This window comes from Hyla sarda, chromosome 3, assembly GCF_029499605.1.
Source record: "Hyla sarda isolate aHylSar1 chromosome 3, aHylSar1.hap1, whole genome shotgun sequence".
Taxonomy (NCBI): Eukaryota; Metazoa; Chordata; class Amphibia; order Anura; family Hylidae; genus Hyla; species Hyla sarda.
The window spans coordinates 201061763-201082419 of NC_079191.1; positions in this window are offsets into that span (position 1 = coordinate 201061763).

The following is a 20657-nucleotide window of genomic DNA, read 5'->3' on the forward strand; positions in this document are numbered from 1 at the left end:
CTCCAGGCAGTCATTCAGCCACTATATGGTCTCCTCATACTGATGCCACCTCCAGGCTGTCTCATTCAGCCACTACATGGTCTTCTCATGCTTCAGCCAACTCCAGGTTGTGCCATTCAGCCACTATATGTTCTCCTCATACTGATGCCACCTCCAGGCTCTGTCATCGTGCTGCCATGTGACATGTGACTCCTTGTTAGATTTTGCCCTTTGTACCCACACGCCGGGGACCGGGACACTAAAACTTGGGAGTTAAAATTTCAATTTCAAAATCCTCAATTTCAAGTTAAAAATCTTACATTTCTATTTAAAAATCTTAAATTTCAATGGTCTCCTTATGCTTCTGCTAACTCCAGGCTGTGCCATTCAGACACTATATGGTCTCCTCATGCTTCAGCCAACTCCAGGCTGTGTCATTCAGCCAATATATGGTTTACTGATGCTACTGGGCCTGGGTCTCGGTCAAAATTTTTTTTACGGTAGCACTAGCTACCCTAAATCTTCAATTTAAATTTCAAAATTCGTCTTTTAATCTTAGGTATTGTGAAGCCCTAGAGTCTACTCATGCTACTGCTAACTCCAGGCTGTGCCATTCACACACTTCATGGTCTCCTGATGCTTCAGCCACATCCAAGCTGTCTCATCTCATGCTTCAGCCAACTCCAGGCTGTGCCATTCAGCCACTATATGTTCTCTTCATACTGATGCCACCTCCAGGCTCTGTCATTGTGCTGCCATGTGGTATGTGATTCCTTGTGAGATTTGGTCCTTTGTACCCACACGCCGGGGACCGGGACACTAAAACTTGGGAGTTAAAATTTAAATTTCAAAATCCTCAATTTCAAGTTAAAAATCTTACATTTCTATTTAAAAATCTTAAATTTCAATGGTCTCCTCATGCTTCTGCTAACTCCAGGCTGTGCCATTCAGACACTATATGGTCTCCTCATGCTTCAGCCAACTCCAGGCTGTGTCATTCAGCCAATATATGGTTTACTGATGCTACTGGGCCTGGGTCTGGGTCAAAAAATTTTTTATGGTAGCACTAGCTACCCTAAATCTTCAATTTAAATTTCAAAATTCGTCTTTTAATCTTAGGTATTGTGAAGCCCTAGAGTCTACTCATGCTACTGCCAACTCCAGGCTGTGCCATTCACACACTTCATGGTCTCCTGATGCTTCAGCCACATCCAAGCTGTCTCATCTCATGCTTCAGCCAACTACAGGCTGTGCCATTCAGCCACTATATGTTCTCTTCATACTGATGCCACCTCCAGGCTCTGTCATTGTGCTGCCATGTGGTATGTGATTCCTTGTGAGATTTGGTCCTTTGTACCCACACGCCGCGGACCTGGACACTAAAACTTGGGAGTTAAAATTTAAATTTCAAAATCCTCAATTTCAAGTTAAAAATCTTACATTTCGATTTAAAAATCTTACATTTCAATGGTCTCCTCATGCTTCTGCCAACTTCAGGCTGTGTCATTCAGCCAATATATGGTTTACTGATGCTACTGGGCCTGGGTCTGGGCCTAAAAATGTTTTATGGGAGCACTAGCTACCCTAAATCTTCAATTTAAATTTCTAAATTCGTCTTTTAAGCTTAGGTATTGTGAAGCCCTAGTGTCTACTCATACTGCGGCCAACTCCAGGCTGTGCCATTCAGACACTATATGGTCTCCTGATGCTTCAGCCACATCCAAGCTGTGTCATTCAGCCACTATATGGTCTCCTCATGCTGCCAACACCTCCACGCTGTGTCATTCAGCCACTATATGGTCTCCTCATGCTTCAGCCACATCCAAGCTTTTTCATTCAGCCACTATATGGTCTCCTCATGCAGCCATGACCTCCACGCTGTGTCATTCAGCCACTATATGGTCTCCTTATACTGATGCCACCTCTAGGCTCTGTCATTGTGCCACTCTGGGGCAGTGATTCTAAAAGCGATGCCTGTAATCTGCATGTCATACTGAATACCAGTATTATTTCACTACCCCAGCACACTCCATATGCGTATTAGAATAAAGCAAAGTGTTTTACACCCTATTGAGGCTCTCTGTAGTCCAGAAATAGCTGTTTTTAATATACATTCACTACTAATAAATTCGGATCAAACCAAATTTTTTCGAAAAATTCGTCGAATCGGCCGAATCAGATTTTTCTAAAGTTCGCTCCTCTCTATTTACATTCTTGGGGTTTGTTTACCCAAATTTCTACTTACCTAATTTCCACTTTGTTATTATTGAGTTTGTTGAGTAGAATGATTAGGAAAAAAGTGAAAAAAAAAGGTATTAATATTTTATGAATGCACTGTATATATAAGAAAAATGTCTCAAAACTAATTGTGTATTTTTTATGTTAAAGGGAATGTATCACCTAGAGCCAGAGCCAAATACTGGAACTTGTTTCTAATCAGTTTCTATTTTCAGGTTGTATTTTATGTTTTGTAAATTATTATTGTGGCAGCCATGTTGCCTGACCTGTTTTAAACAGCATTTGGAGATATGCTTTACTGCAATTCCCACAGACATAGGAACAATAGACTGGCCCAGACCCTATTCACTAGAATGGTAAAGGTTTCTGGGAATGCACCTGCATGGGACCTGTGCAGAGATAAATATACATGGGAATGTCCAAAGAAAAAACGAAGACCGCACTCACCAATCCAGGGAACTGTATCAGCTTTATTCAGGAACTAAAACACAGCAATATGCAGCATGCAGTACATGGTTCTAAGCAGCATCAGGTAAGGATAGCGGGGCGGGTGAGTCACAGGTGTGGGGTGTGAGAATCAAGGCAACGAGTCGTTTCACGTCATGACTGACGCTTCATGCAGCCTGTCTAAAGGGGATGTTCCCTGGGTTCTTATACCTGTGCTCAAGTGGGAGAAACCCTTAGCAACAGAAAAAAACACAAAATGAAACTAAAATATGCAAAAAATATATAAAAATAGCAATATTATAATGCATAGTTAAAAACAGCACAAGAACAGGGAAATAATTTCACATTCCATGAACATGCAAAAGAGGCTTAAGGATGAATACCTTAAAGAGGATGATCCACTTGGCTTTTTGTTGGAGCAAAAGAGTGTTGTGATGTACATGAACTCTAATAATCATGCAAATATGTTCTTTACAAGTCAGTTCGGGGGATCTCACCTCGACTTTTTGGATGTTGGCATTGACGTCGTCAATGGCAACATCTCCACTTCAGTCTATAGGAAGGAAATTGCAAAGAATTCACTGCTTCATTATAACAGCTCGCATTTATCACATGTCAAAAAATTCCATCCCTTTTAGCCAAATGGTACGGCTTAGACGTGTCAATAGTGATTTTGACATTTTCCCACACCAGGCAGAAGAACTTAAGCTCAGACTAGTTCAGAGAGGTTACCCTGATACTATCATACAGCAAGCTTTAGAGAAGGCTATTAAGTTAGATAGACAGGCGCTACTTGTTAGTAGGAGCCGGAGAAAACTAGATCATGAGAGGAAAAAGAGATTTGTTTTTTCCTTTAGAAATACACCTCTGAACCAAGTGATAAGCAACTACATCCGTAACCATTGGTTCATGGTTGAAAATGACTCAGACTTGCAGTTTGTTGCCATCCACAAACCAATAGCTATGTTCAAGAAAACAGGTACTATAGGAGATTACATTAAAAAGAAGATGAAACATAAGAATCACAAGGATTCTGTAAACTGGTTGCAAAACTCTATGCCCAGAGGAAATTTCCCTTGTAGAAGCTGTTCCTTTTGTCAGCATAATGCAGATAAATGTTATTTGAAAATAGAAGGATATGAGGTTAAAGTAAACCAATTAATAACGTGTAGGACCACTCATGTAGTCTATTGTAAATATTGTCCTTGTGGGAGATTCTATGTCGGGAAGTCGAAAAGACCCCTATTTCAGCGCATTAGGGTGCATTTTTACGCACTACGCACTGAAAAGGGAGCAACTCGGTTTATTTTTAACGTTAAAAATAGTCATGGCAGTAGTCATGCTATTCATGGGACTCAAGAGAGTTTTTTCAGAGGCTGGGATCGACCGCGATACTCTTTTGCTCCAACAAGAAGCCAAGTGGATCATTCTATTGGATGCCACTGGGGCTTTGGGGCTTAATGAGCGTAGTGACCTCTCCCAGTTTCTCTAACACTCTTCAATTTTTCTTTAAAGGGGTACTCCCTTAGAAAACTTTTTTTTTTTTTAACTGGTGCCAGAAAGTTATACAGATTTGTAAATTACCTCTTTTCAAAAATCTTAATCCTTCCAGTACTTTTTAGGGGCTATATATACTACAGAGGAAATGCTTTTCTTTTTAGATTTCTCTGATGTCATGACCACAGTGCTCTCTGCTGACCTCTGCTGTCCATTTTAGGAACTGTGGTCATGACATGAGATAAATCTAAAAATTAAATAATTTATTATGTAGTATATAGCCCCTAAAAAGTACTGGAAGGATAAAGATTTTTTAATAGAAGTAATTTACAAATCTGTTTAACTTTCTGGCACCAGTTAATTTAAAAAAAGTTTTCCACGTGAGTACCCCTTTAAGGTATTCATCCTTAAGCCTCATTTGCATGTTCATGGAATGTGAAACTATATGTTTAAACCTAATTGGCCTAATGCGTCCGTTCGGAGGATCCATTTGGATTCTCTCCTTAGGAGTTCTGGGTTTTTATTTCTACCTTTTCCAGCATATTCCACTTTTTCTATTGCACTAAATTTAAAGGGGATGGGCTCCTCTGCATGGCACTTATTGATGTGGGCTATAAACCTGGTAGCTCCCACTCCTGTACTCAGCGACCTAACATGATCCGTGAAACAGTGGCCTAATGGTTTTCCCAATGTAAAACCTGCCACATGCGCAAAGTAGGGTATACACGACGTAACAGCACTTCCATATAAGAAACATTCAAACAGGTTACTGGTATTGGTATCATTTCCTTCTACGTAAGAAGTATCCCCTTTAGACAGCCCGGATGAAGCGTCAGTCATGACGTAAAACGACTCGTTGCCTTGATTCTCACGCCCCACACACTTGATTTAAACAATGGACACAATTCAATTTAAGGACTCATACACAGTGGTACATAACCTGTTCTGCAGTGCACAGAGCCATTTAGTCTTCATACACTGCTGTACGGGTTCTGTCATACTCCATGTTTATTGAAATATTTTCCTCCAGAAGCAATGATTCTAGGGAATAATATCTTTGTATATACTGAGTCTGACATAGCATTATAATATTGCTAATTTTATATATTTTTTGCATATTTTAGTTTCACTATGTGGTTTTTTCTGTTGCTAAGGGTTTCTCCCACTGGAGCACAGGTATAAAAACCCAGGGAACATCCCCTTTAGACAAGCCGGATGAATCATCAGTCATGGCGTGAAACGACTCGTTGCCTTGATTCTCACACCCCACACCTGTGACTCACCCGCCCCGCTATCCTTACCTGATGCTGCTTAGAACCATGTACTGCATGCTGCATATTGCTGTGTTTTAGTTCCTGAATAAAGCTGATACAGTTCCCTGGATTGGTGAGTGCGGTCTTCGTTTTTTCTTTGGACATTCCCATGTATATTTATCTCTGCACAGGTCCCATGCAGGTGCATTCCCAGAAACCTTTACCATTGGATACGCCCTATGTCCTTAAGGGGTTAAGGATTATTTAAAAATATAAGAAAATGAAAAATGAGGCAAAAAACCACCAAAAATTCCTAAAATTAAATGTTTAACATAAAAACTTGATTTTAACAATGGACACAATTCAATTTAAGGACTCATACATACTGGTACAGAACCTGTTCTGCAGTGCACAGAGCCATTTAGTCTTCATACACTGCTGTACAGGTTCTGTCATACTCCATGTTTATTGAAATATTTTCTTCCAGAAGCAATGATTCTAGGGAATAATATCTTTGTATATACTGAGTCTGACATGGGCTTGGAACCATGTACTGCACGCTGTTTGTTGCTGTATTTTAGTTCCTGAATAAAGCTGATACAGTTCCCTGGATTGGTGAGTGTGGTCTTCGTTTTTTCTTTGGACATTGCTATTGTATGAATGTATCCCCCACCCCATACTTGTGGTGGCGATCCAAAGAGGTCCGTGAGTGGTGCCGCCGCACTAGTTTGTTCTCCCCGTTTGTGTAATTATACATGGGGTGGGCTAAGCTAAGCTCTATGCATCACTTATTCTATCTACTTATTATATCTAGAAAAAGCAGATACAGCAGCACTCTTGTAAAGAAAGAGTAAAATTCTTAAGAGGCGGGTGCAGGCAATTGTAAAAGGCAAGGTCCACAAAGTACCATAGTATACAAAACCTTAAAGATTAATACAGCACTCCAGGATAGTGAAAACTGTGCTTAAATATTTATTCCATCAAACAAAGTGACATTTCGACCCTTTCCAGAGGGAAGAGAGACCCTGGAGAGGGAAAGAAATGTCACTGTTATTAGGCTATAATCACACGACTAAATTTACGCACATTAGCACCAATTCCGTGTCTGCATTCATTTGGGTGGTTTCTGGCTTGTGCGGATTTTGAGTGGAATCCATGTGCAATCCGCATGCAGAAATTCTGAAGTGTTAATGTGAGTGCTGAATCCAATTGCAGTCTATTGGGTTTTAATTGATGCAGAATCCGCATGTGGGATCCGTGCGGAATTCCGCATGTGGAAATTCTGCCATGTGAATATACCCTTTTATACTTTGTATGATCGAATACATTTTTGATCAGTTTTATTGACTATCCTGGAGTGCTGCATTGGTTTTTCAGATTTTATTTACCTATTATATCTATCTATGGTGTCCTCTTTTACTGGATGAAAGCTGTAAGATTTAACCCCTTAAGGACCGAGCCCTTTTTCACCTTAAGGACCGGAGTGTTTTCTGCAATTCTGACCACTGTCACTTTAAACATTAATAACTCTGGGATGCTTTTAGTTATCATTCTGATTCCGAGATTGTTTTTTCGTGACATATTCTACTTTAACTTAGTGGTAAAATTTTATGGTAACTTGCATCCTTTCTTGGTGAAAAATCACCAAATTTGATGAAAAAAATGAAAATTTTGCATTTTTCTAACTTTGAAGCTCTCTGCTTGTAAGGAAAATGGATATTCAAAATATATTTTTTTTGGGTTCACATATACAATATGTCTACTTTATGTTTGCATCATAAAATTTATGAGTTTTTACTTTTGGAACACACCAGAGGGCTTCAAAGTTCAGCAGCAATTTTTACATTTTTCACAAAATTTTCAAACTCGCTATTTTTCATGGACCAGTTCACGTTTGAAGTGGATTTGAAGGGCCTTCATATTAGAAATGCCCCATAAAAGACCCCATTATAAAAACTACACCCCCAAAGTATTCAAAATGACATTCAGTAAGTGTATTAACCCTTTAGGTGTTTCACAGGAATAGCAGCAAAGTGAAGGAGAAAATTCAAAATCTTCATTTTTTACACTCGCATTTTCTTGTAGACCCAATTTTTGAATTTTTGAAAGGGGTAAAAAGGAGAAAATTTTTACTTGTATTTGAAACCCAATTTCTCTCGAGTAAGCACATACCTCATATGTCTATGTTAATTGTTCAGCGGGCGCAGTAGAGGGCTCAGAAGGGAAGGAGCGTCAAATGGTTTTTGGGGGGCATGTCACCTTTAGGAAGCCCCTATGGTGCCAGAACAGCAAAAAAACACACATGGCATACCATTTTGGAAACTAGACTCCTCAGGGAACGTAACAAGGGGTAAAGTGAATCTTAATACCCCACAGGTGTTTCACGACTTTAGCATATGTAAAAAAAATATATTTTTTTTACCTAAAATGCTTGGTTTCCCAAAAATTTTACATTTTTAAAAAGTGTAATAGCAGAAAATACCCCCCAAAATTTGAAACCCAATTTCTCCCGATTCAGAAAACACCCCATATGGGGGTGGGGGTGAAAATTGCTCTGCTGGCGCACTACAGGTCTCAGAAGAGAAGGAGTCACATTTGGCTTTTTGAAAGCAAATTTTGCTCTGGGGGCATGTCGCATTTAGGAAGCCCCTATGGTGCCAGAACAGCAAAAAAAAACCACATGGCATACCATTTTGGAAACTAGACCCCTCGGGGAACGTAACAAGGGGTAATGTGAACCTTAATACCCTACAGGTGTTTCACGACTTTTGCATATGTAAAACATTTTTTTTATTTTTTACCTAATATGCTTGGTTTCCCAAAATGTTAACATTTTTAAAAAGGGTAATAGCAGGAAATACCCCCCAAAATTTGAAGCCCAATTTCTCTTGATTCAGAAAACACCCCATATGGGGGTGAAAAGTGCTCTGCTGGCGCACTACAGGTCTCAGAAGAGAAGGAGTCACATTTGGCTTTTTGAAAGCAAATTTTGCTCTGGGGGCATGCCGCATTTAGGAAGCCCCTATGGTGCCAGAACAGCAAAAAAAAACACATGGCATACCATTTTGGAAACTAGACCCCTCGGGGAACGTAACAAGGGGTAATGTGAACCTTAATACCCTACAGGTGTTTCACGACTTTTGCATATGTGAACATTTTTTATTTTTTTTTACCTAAAATGCTTGGTTTCTCAAAATTTTTACATTTTTAAAAAGGGTAATAGCAGAAAACACCCCCCAAAATTTGAAGCCAAATTTCTCCCGATTCAGAAAACACCCCATATGGGGGTGAAAAGTGCTCTGCTGGCGCACTACAGGTCTCAGAAGAGAAGGAGTCACGTTTGGCTTTTTGAAAGCAAATTTTGCTCTGGGGGCATGCCGCATTTAGGAAGCCCCTATGGTGCCCGGACAGCAAAAAAAAAAACACATGGCATACCATTTTGGAAACTAGACCCCTCGGGGAACGTAACAAGGGGTTAAGTGAACCTTTATACCCCACAGGTGTTTTATGACTTTTGTATATGTAAAAAACTAATTTTTTTTTTTACCTAAAATGCTTGTTTTCCCAAAAATTTTACATTTTTAAAAAGGGTAATAGCAAAAAATACCCCACAAAATTTGAAGCCCAATTTCTCCCGAGTACGGCGATACCCCATATGTGGCCCTAAACTGTTGCCTTGAAATACGACAGGGCTCCAAAGTGAGAGTGCCATGCGCATTTGAGGCCTAAATTAGGGATTGCATAGGGGTGGACATAGGGGTATTCTACGCCAGTGATTCCCAAACAGGGGGCCTCCAGCTGTTGTAAAACTCCCAGCATGCCTGGACAGTCAGTGGCTATCTGGCAATACTGGGAGTAGTTGTTTTGCAACAGCTGGAGGCTCCGTTCTGGAAACAGTGGCGTACCAGACGTTTTTCATTTTTATTGGGGAGGGGGGCTGTGTAGGGGTATGTGTATATGTAGTGTTTTTTACTTTTTATTTTATTTTGTGGTAGTGTAGTGTAGTGTTTTTAGGGTACAGTCACACGGGCGGGGGGTTCACAGTAGTTTCTCGCTGGCAGTTTGAGCTGCGGCAGAAAATTTGACGCAGCTCAAACTTGCAGCCGGATACTTACTGTAATCCTCCGCCCATGTGAGTGTACCCTGTACATTCACATTGGGGGGGGGGGGGGGGAACATCCAGCTGTTGCAAAACTACAACTCCCACCATGGACGGTCTATCAGTGCATGCTGGGAGTTGTAGTTTTGCAACCGCTGGAGGCTCCGTTTTGGAAACAGTGACGTACCAGACGTTTTTCATTTTTATTGGGGAGGGGAGGGGGGCTGTGTAGGGGTATGTGTATACGTAGTGTTTTTTACTTTTTATTTTATTTTGTGTTAGTGTAGTGTTTTTAGGGTACAGTCGCATGGGCATGCTGGGAGTTGTAGTTATGCAACAGCCGGAGGCATACTACATTGGCTGGGGATGCTGGGGATTGTAGTTATGCAACAGCTGGAGACACACTGGTTTACTACTTAACTCAGTGTGCCTTCAGCTGTTGCAAAACTACAACTCTCAGCAGTCACCGACAGCCAACGGGCATGCTGGGAGTTGTAGTTATGCAACCACCAGATGCACCACTACAACTCCCAGCATGCACTTTAGCTGATTGTGCAAGCTGGGAGTTGTAGTTACACAACAGCTGAAGGTACACTTTTACATAGAAAGAATGTGCCTTCAGCTGTTGCAAAACTACAAGTCCCAGCATGCCCATAAGGGCATGCTGGGAGTTGTGGTGGTCTGCCTCCTGCTGTTGCATAACTACAGCTCCCAGCATGCCCTTGTTGCATGCTGGGAGCTGTTGCTAAGCAACAGCAGGAGGCTGTCACTCACCTCCAACGATCCAGCAGCACAGGTCAGTCCCTCGTCGTCTCCGCCGCCGCCGCTGCTCCTGGGGCCCGATCCCAACAGGGACGCCGGGGATCGGGGTCCCCAGCACCGGGGGTCGTCTTCCCGCACCCGCTCACGTCCTCCGGAAGAGGGGCGGAGCGGGTTGTGGGAGTGACACCCGCAGTAGGCGCCCTGATTGGTCGGCCGGTAATCCGGTCGACGAATCAGGGCGATCTTGAGGTGGCACCAGTGCCACCTCACCCCTGCTGGCAATGGCTGTTCGGGGCCGTCTCTGACGGCCCCGATCAGCCAGTAATTCCGGGTCATCGGGTCACTGGAGACCCGATTGACCCGGAATCTGCCGCAGATCGCTGGACTGAATTGTCCAGCGATCTGCGGCAATCGCCGACATGGGGGGACATAATGACCCCCCTGGGCGATATGCCGGGATGCCTGCTGAACGATTTCAGCAGGCATCCGGCTCCGGCTCCCCTCCGGCTAGCGGTGGGGGCCGGAAATGCTCAGGGCGTATCCATACGCCCTCGGTCCTTAAGGACTTGGAAACGGGGGCGTATGGATACGCCCTATGTCCTTAAGGGGTTAAGGATTATTTAAAAATATAAGAAAATGAAAAATGAGGCAAAAAAACACCAAAAATTCCTAAAATTAAATGTTTAACATAAAAACTTGATTTTAACAATGGACACAATTCAATTTAAGGACTCATACATACTGGTACAGAACCTGTTCTGCAGTGCACAGAGCCATTTAGTCTTCATACACTGCTGTACAGGTTCTGTCATACTCCATGTTTATTGAAATATTTTCTTCCAGAAGCAATGATTCTAGGGAATAATATCTTTGTATATACTGAGTCTGACATGGGCTTGGAACCATGTACTGCACGCTGTTTGTTGCTGTATTTTAGTTCCTGAATAAAGCTGATACAGTTCCCTGGATTGGTGAGTGTGGTCTTCGTTTTTTCTTTGGACATTGCTATTGTATGAATGTATCCCCCACCCCGTACCGGGAACCAGGTTATTCGTGGTGGCGATCCAAAGAGGTCCGTGAGTGGTGCCGCCGCACTAGTTTGTTCTCCCCGTTTGTGTAATTATACATGGGGTGGGCTAAGCTAAGCTCTATGCATCACTTATTCTATCTACTTATTATATCTAGAAAAAGCAGATACAGCAGCACTCTTGTAAAGAAAGAGTAAAATTCTTAAGAGGCGGGTGCATGCAATTGTAAAAGGCAAGGTCCACAAAGTACCATAGTATACAAAACCTTAAAGATTAATACAGCACTCCAGGATAGTGAAAAATGTGCTTAAATATTTATTCCATCAAACAAAGTGTAAAAGCGACATTTCGACCCTTTCCAGAGGGAAGAGAGACCCTGGAGAGGGAAAGAAATGTCACTGTTATTAGGCTATAATCACACGACTAAATTTACGCACATTAGCACCAATTCCGTGTCTGCATTCATTTGGGTGGTTTCTGGCTTGTGCGGATTTTGAGTGGAATCCATGTGCAATCCGCATGCAGAAATTCTGAAGTGTTAATGTGAGTGCTGAATCCAATTGCAGTCTATTGGGTTTTAATTGATGCAGAATCCGCATGTGGGATCCGTGCGGAATTCCGCATGTGGAAATTCTGCCATGTGAATATACCCTTTTATACTTTGTATGATCGAATACATTTTTGATCAGTTTTATTGACTATCCTGGAGTGCTGCATTGGTTTTTCAGATTTTATTTACCTATTATATCTATCTATGGTGTCCTCTTTTACTGGATGAAAGCTGTAAGATTTCAGGATTATTTAAAAATATAAGAAAATGAAAAATGAGGCAAAAAAACACCAAAAATTCCTAAAATTAAATGTTTAACATAAAAACTTGATTTTAACAATGGACACAATTCAATTTAAGGACTCATACATACTGGTACAGAACCTGTTCTACAGTGCACAGAGCCATTTAGTCTTCATACACTGCTGTACAGGTTCTGTCATACTCCATGTTTATTGAAATATTTTCCTCCAGAAGCAATTATTCTAGGGAATAATATCTTTGTATATACTGAGTCTGACATGGGCATTGAAACCAGGCAGTAATGGGTGCAATACATCCCCTCCTAGGAAATCATGCAAGAGAAACAATAATGATGGAATCCACCCCCAGTTTTGCCCCCAGTTGCAACTTAAAAGAGGGACTGTGGGTGATAGATGCAGGTCTGAGACTTGGATCTTGTGTTTTGTGTGTGGCCTACACTTACGTGTTAAGAAGGAGTCTGCACAGCCAGGTATTGAGCAATAGAGGTAGCCTGGCACCTGGCTGCACTGACTCCTCCTCACCCCACATGTGCATCGGTGTGGCAGCTGGAACCATCATTTCACGACTTCCCTCTGGAGATTCAACTCTGATATTGATGGGAGACAGAAGAGTCTGGGGGACAGGGATATGGAGGAGAGGGGTTCTGGGACAGGGGTCTAACAGAGAGGAGTCTTGAGGTAAGGGATCTGGAGGTTAGAAGAGAGGGGTATGGGGGGGGGGAAAGGGCTCCTTAAGAGAGGGGTCTGGAGGACAAAGGTCTGGAGGAGAGGGGTCTGAAGGGGAGGGACCTGGGTGCTGGGGATCTAGAGGAGAGGGGTCTGGGCAACAGGGTTCTGGAGGGGAGGGGTCTGTAGGACAGGGGTGTGAGTGACAGAGCTATCTGGAGGGCAGGTGACAAGTCTCTGGAGGATAAGGAATCTGTGGAAAGGGGTCTCGAGGACCAGGGGGGTGACAGGGGTCTGAAGGAGAGGGGTCTAGAGGACTAGAGGGGTAACAGGGGTCTAAAGGAAAGAGGCATGGGTGACAGAGCAATCTGAGGAGCAGGGGTCGTGGGGACAAGGTGATCTGAATCCGCCCCTGATCCGGTGGCAAGACAAAAGCCACATCTGTTTGTATTCCTGTCATGCTGTGATGACATCTCCCTTTATAGACAACAACAGGAGAAGATTTCTGAAGCCCAATGTGGTATCCCGGTACCGTATTGCATACCGTACCTTGTATGGTGGTCCCCAAAGTCAGAGTAACTATGCTCAGGTAGGATCCCCCAGGTGGGACAGCCCCTAGTCGCCTCTCTTCTATTCTAATTCTGTGATGTTTATATGTACATATTTAATAATAATGTGTATATATTGAATATAATGTATAGTATACTTACCTTATTAGCATCGCTGGACCTTCGGTCATGTCACTATGTTAATTCCTGTATGGTATGTTAGAGGACCTTTGGAGGTCCTTGGGTCACATGCTACCCATAATTCTCTGTGAAGGTGATTGACAGCAGTATTGGACCAATCAGCTCTAGTCCAGCCCCTGCCCATATAAGGGAGCTGTAGCCAATTATCGCTCTCTTGGGTTGCTGCTCTCGTGGATGCCGGACTAGCAGGACGGATCTGCGCAACTTTCAAAGACACGCTAGGCCAGAAAACCTACAGGCCTCAGCCTAAACTAAACCGTGAGTTCTAAACTAATCCCTGCTAAAGCTAGCGTGACTACTGGACCGCAACTAATTCCCCTAAATCCAGTGGAACAGCGCATATCAATCTAAGGACTCAAAATTGCTTTAGGTCCCACCCTTTGTCAATCTCCAAGAGACTTTGCATTTGTAGAGACTGTTCCTGTTATGAAGCTTGCATAAAATCTTCAGTAAAGTTCCAGCTGTTTTCAGCAAACTCTCTGGTTGTGGACATTCAATTATTCTATACCTCCCTATCGCTCTTGGGAAGGGTGGCGGTAGGACAAGAATTACAGAGGAGCCCTCACCCTAGCGTCACAAATAAAAAGGGTTAACCAGACACCCTATAGTCACCGCACAGCTGCATCCCATATACCCTTCTCCCCCAGGCTATCACACCAACAACTGCTGAATGCGAAGCAGAAATTGTGTCTGAGCTTCTGCCTGATGGTCTCCAAGAAGGAGGTGGTGGTCAGGCTGTTGCACCCAGTCAAGAGACCGGAGCGGCTGTCATGGTTGGAGAATCACCGGCTGTCATTGTGCAGTTACGTGTCTTTCCTAGAGCAATGTATTGTATGTACACATGGACTCAATCAGCAGAATAGTGAGTACAGATCTAGAGTATAATGCAGGATATAATTTAGGATCAGTACAGGATAAGTAATGTAATGTATGTACATAATGACTCCACTAGCCGAATAGTGAGTACAGCTCTAGAGTATAATATAGGATGTGGTGTTTAATTTACATATGTGGGGTGGTTATTATAGTGATGTGTGAGGCCGGACCAGAAAATACTTTGATGGACATTTTTGGACTAATAGGGACACATTTTTGTATATATTGTACAAGTGTATGTTATTTGTATTATTGTTCTGTTGTTTATCATTGTTGCAATGTTTTATATTTTTAAATAAAAGATCTACAGAATGTAACTCAGGATCAGTACAGGCTAATAATATAATGTATGACTAAGTGGTGCCTACACACACATAGACTGACTGCCACAGTCCTGCCCTGATCACTCTCTCCTGAAATCACCGCTCCTCAGCAATATCTGTAATGAGGAGCCTGAAGCTCAATTTATAGCCCCATGCATTATTGAGCGGTTCCGCCGTTCTGGCCCCTCCTTCTTCACCCTCTCTTTTTGTGGTTCCGCCCTCACATAGCCACAGCAACTTAAATACTACCTCCACCAGATTTGGGGGGGGGGGGCGGGTCCTACACCCTTGGAGTCCACTCCTATCTTTATAAACAACCTCTGTATACCACTATGAAACCGGAGGTGTGTGAAAATGTAGTAAAGGCCTCATAAATCTCTATGTAAAACTTTTTATATACAAAACAAAATTGTAATACGTTTCTATTTCCAAACGTTGTGATATCTTCTAATTTATTCTAAAATATACTGTATAATAAGTGTTTTATTTTACCAGGTGACTTACTGTAGCTGGTGAACACCTATAAAACAACTGTTAGCCACCTTTATGCAGCCCCCTCTGTGTGTAGCATAAAGCAGTGACACACATGATGATTTCAGCTGACAGGTTTCCTTTTAGCTTCCGAGGCTTCCTAATGCTAAGAACAGGATGTTAATATTGTGCTGACATATTCAGGCTAGACCACATTAATTGTCAACAGATTTAACAATTAAGCTTTTTTCCCAATCAAAACCTATTGCACATTCTTGATGTTAGACATGAGCCGCTAAATTTTCTATTAAGCAGTGTGTCAAAACAGTTTAAAATAGGGTTTTAAGGGGGCACTGTGAGTGAGTGGGGGGCATGATGGGATTCTCACTAACTGGTTAACGGTTTAATTAGTCTGTGTGCACAGCAGATGCTGCTGTTAATCTGCTCAGCATGTTTAGCAGCTGAGTGATAAATTGCTGGTTTTTGTGCTGAGTTTTATCGCACATAGAAACTGGACTCAGCATTAAGGAATCCTTACATTGTGTCAAATGCTTCTAGTTTTGAACAGGTGGAATAAGACAACCTATGCAAGGTTTTGTGGTGCCTTTTTTTTAAATACAAACATTTACATACCGTATTTTTCGCCGTATAAGACGCACTTTTTCTTCCCCAAAACTGGGGGGGGGGGAGGGGAAGTTGGTGCATCTTATACGGCGAATACCTGTCCTATCGCGGCGGTCCCTGCGGCCATCAACGGCCGGGACCCGCGGCTAATACAGGACATCACTGATGCCCTGTATTAACCCTTCAGACACGGCGATAAAAGCTGACCGCCGCGTCTGAAGTGAAAATAACACTAACCCGGCTGTTCAGTCGGGCTTTTCGGGACCGCCGCGGTGAAATCGCAGCATCCCGAACAGCTTACAGGACACCGGGAGGGACCTTACCTGCCTCCTTGGTGTCTACTCCATGCCGGGATCCCCTGCATGGCCGGCGCTCTCCTTCGTCGTCATCACGTCGTCGCGCACGTGCGTCAGCGTGCGTAGCGACGTGATGACAGTGACGGAGAGCGAGGATACCCGGCAGCAGAGACGTTCCGGAGAAACGGGGACACGGCGACAGCGGTGGAGGGCGACATCCAGGGCAGCGGTGACGAGCGGTGACGGGTCCGGAGCGGCGGGGACAAGTGAGTACTACCTCCTATACCAGTGGTCTTCAATCTGCGGACCTCCAGATGTTGCAAAACTACAACTCCCAGCATGCCCGGACAGCCAACGGCTGTCCGGGCATGCTGGGAGTTGTAGTTTTGCAACATCTGAAGGTCCGCAAGTTGAAGATCACTGTCTTATACTTTACATTGTATTTGGTTCAGAATCTTTATTTTCTAGATTTTTATCCTATAAAATTAGGTGCGTCTTATATGCCGGAGCGTCTTATATGACAAAAAATACGGTACCTGGTTTTGGCAACAACAATTGCAATAAAAACTGAACACAGACCTATCAAAAACTGATTGTGTACAGGCACCCTGAACACAGAGGATCATTCAAGTGTTAGAATTTGACTTATCACTCAGATGGTTCTATAATACCAATTATAACACATTGAACACAAAGCAGAACCTGTATGATGTTTAGGTATTAATGCAAATACCATTATTGAAAAATCATTGATACTTGTGCAATGACCTGGTGAGGCGGCACGGATGACTTTTCAAGGGCCAGCTGGTAGTTGTAATCCCAGACACAGTAGGAAGCCTTGTTCACAGTGGCTAGAATAGATCTCTGTCCCTAGTTACCACCCTGGGGGTCACCACAACTGAAAGGAAGAAGGGGCTGCACTGGTGTGTTGGTGTCTAGCCCTTTGAGCACACCTTGGTTACCATGTCCTGTAGATGGCTGTTGGGATGCTCTTGATGATACACATGCAACCAAGACACCAGGACTTGAGGAGTTGTTTTACATATGGGTAATTTTATTAATCAGCAGAAATTCATTCACAGCATGGAGATACAAAGCTTAACCCCTTGCCGCAGAACGACGGGTATACCCATTGCTGCAGCACGGGAGGGTTATGAAGCGAGCTCAGTAGCTGAGCTTGCATAATACCCGCACGGTCCTGTCTGCTATCAGCAGCCAGGACCCGTGGCTAATGCCGGACATCGCATTTCCGGCAAATGTCCGGCATTAACTCTTTAGACGCGACGATCAAAATTGATCGCCGTGTCTAAAAGTGAAAGTAAAAGCATCCCGGTAGCACAGTCGGGCTGATCGAGACATCACGATAAAATTGTGATGTCCCGAATAGCTAGGACGCAGCAGTAGGGTGCTTTACCTGCCTCCTGTGCATCCGAAGGGCGATTGATTGCTGCAACCCTGAAATCCAGGCTTGAGCAATCAACCGCCGATAACATTGATCAATGCAATGCTATGGCTTTGCAGTGATCTGTGTAAAAGATCAGTGTGTGCAGTGTTATAGCCCCTTATAGGAGCTATAACACTGCAACAAAAAAAAAAAGTGAAAAAAAAAGTTAATAAAGATCATTTAACCCCTTCCCAAATAAAAGTTTCCCATAAAAAAAACTCTGTAAATAAAAATAAACATGTGGTATCACCGCATGCATAAATGTCCGAACTATAAAAAATATTGTTAATTAAATTGCACAGTCTATGGCGTACGCCCAAAAAAATTCCAAAGTCCTAAATAGCGTATTTTTGGTCACTTTTTATAACATAAAAAAATTTATAAAAAGCGATCAAAAAGTCTGATCAAAACAAAAAATGAGCCCTCATACTGCCCCGTACATGGAACAATAAAAAAGTTATAGGGGTCAGAAGATGACAATTTTAAACGTATACATTTTTCTGCATAGTTATGATTTTTTTCCGAAGTAATAAAAATTAAAACCTATATAAGTAGGGTATCATTTTAATAGTATGGACCTACAGAATAAAGATAAGGTGTCATTTTTAATAAAAAATGTACTGCGTAGAAACAGAAGCCCCCAAAAGTTACAAAATGGCATTTTTTCTTCCATTTTGTCGCACAATGATTTTTTTTTCCATTTCGCAGTTGATATTTGGGTAAAATGACTGATGACATTACAAATTAGAATTGATGGCACAAAAACTAAGCCATCATATTGATTTTTAGGTGCAAAATTGAAAGGGTTATGATTTTTAAAAGGTAAGGAGGAAAAAAACGCTATGTACTTAAAGGTTTAAACAGTTCCAACAGTAATCACCAGGATGGCAGGAAGCTGCTTTCAGTGAAGAATTAATCTGTGATGAGGCAGTGAATTAAACTACTGAGATGGTTGGATCCTTGAGAGGACAAGGGGAAATCACACTGCTTGGCTTCCAGTGGTAGAAGGGTGGTCTGTACCTGACCAAAGGTCCACAAAGTTTGCAGACAGCTAAGGGGCTCTTGCAATTTTTATCCCCTCAGACTAGAAATAAGAAGTCTCTGGTCAGGAAAGAATGTCCCTCAGACCAGGGCAAAACTGGTACACAGGGGCCCAGATTTATCAAAGAATGTCTACGGTAGAGCTATTTTCCCAGGTTTATTTGGGTGGTGGGTTTGACTAGAGTGCATCTTGTTTATCAAGAAGGTGCAGCAGGTTTATGAATTTTGCGCAGCTCTGCTGTGGGTGGGAAAAGCTCTACCACATACACTTTTTCTAGACACTTGTGAGGGAGGGAAGTAGACACTTTCCCGGGTCCTGAATTGGGTAGGTTAGGTGTTTTTACTTAATTACACAGAGCTGCCTGGACATTATTACTTGCATTTTAGATGCTACAATCAAATTTGATTTCGGTGTCTAAGGGGTTAAAAGCCGGGCATCACCATGATTGGGGATGTTGTTCATTAGAGATGGGTCCTGGTGGCAGATAGCCGCCAGGACCACCCAGCTGTGACCTGCACTCAGCTCCTGAAGGCGTCATAGAAGGGTAGTGGGACGCTGTTGTCCACAAGAGGTTAAAGGTTGAATTGCTGAAGGTAGAAGTGATTCTCACGCCTGAACTGCGCCAAAACATAGACAAAAAAATGCTCTAAAAGCAATGATAAATCTCTGTGTAAGTGCACATAGAAGCTGGACTTGGTTCTACAGGACCCAGTAGGCCTTGACAATTGGAAACTTGAGAAGTCAGACTTGAGATTTTGAGACTCTTAACTCAGACTTGAGAATAATGTGGTCTGGAAAAAGTGGGTATTTATTGGCAACTAATTATACTAACTCCTCTTTCATTAAAAAATTCTAAGATGTAAAGCTAAGAGAATAACAGAATGCTGTTCACTACTGGGTGGCAGCATAGAGCACTAAAGTGTATGTATATGTGATGTGGGATAATTCTTTATCACCTTTAACCCCTTAAGGACTTACCTGTACGCCCTAAGCCCGCTCCCGGTGTTAAAAACGGGGTCACGCCGTGACTCCGCATCACACCGGGTTGGTCCCGGCTGCCGGGACCCTGGGCTAACAGCGTGCGGCACCGATCGGCGTGCCGCACGCTGTTAACCCTTCAGACGCGCCGATCAAAGTTGACCGCCGCATCTGAAAACGAAAGTAAACGCTTCCCGGCAGCTCAGTCGGGCTGATCGGGACATTGCGATAAAATTGCGATGTTCCGATCAGCTGGGACGCAGGCGGAGGTCTCCTTACCTGTGTCCACGGCGTCCGATCGAGGTTTGATTGCTCCAAGCCTGAACTACAGGCTTGAGCAATCAAGCCCCTATCTCGCTGATCCGTGCAGAGCTATGGCTTTGCAGGGATCAGCATAGGAGATCAGTGTGTGCAGTGTTAAAGGTCCCTATGGGAGCTATATATAGCACTAAAAAAAAAAGTGACAAAAAAAAGTGAACAAAGGTCATTTAACCCCTTCCCTAATAAAAGTTCAAATCATCCCCCTTTTTCCCTAAAAAAAAAAACTGTGTAAATAAAAATAAACATGTGGTATCGCTGCGTGTGTAAATGTCCGAACTATAAAAATATATCATTAATTAAACCGCACAGTCAATGGCTTTTTATATCATGAAAAAATGAATAAAAAGCGATCAAAAAGTCCGATCAATACAAAAATTGTACCGCTAAAAACGTCAGATCACGGCGCAAAAAATGAGCCCTCATACCTACCCATAAGCAGAAAAATAAAAATAAATTATAGAGGTCAGAAGATGACAATTTTAAACGTAAAAATTTCCGTGCATGTAATTATGATTTTTTTCCAGAAGTACGACAAAATCAAACCGATATAAGTAGGGTATCATTTTAATTGTATGGACCTACAGAATAAAGATAAGGTGTCATTTTTACTGAAAAATGTACTGCATAGAAACGGAAGCCCCCAAAAGTTACAAAATGGCGTTTTTTCTTCTATTTCGTCGCACAATGATTTTTTTTCCCGTTTCGCTGTAGATTTTTGGGTAAAATGACTGATGTCACTGCAAAGTAGAAT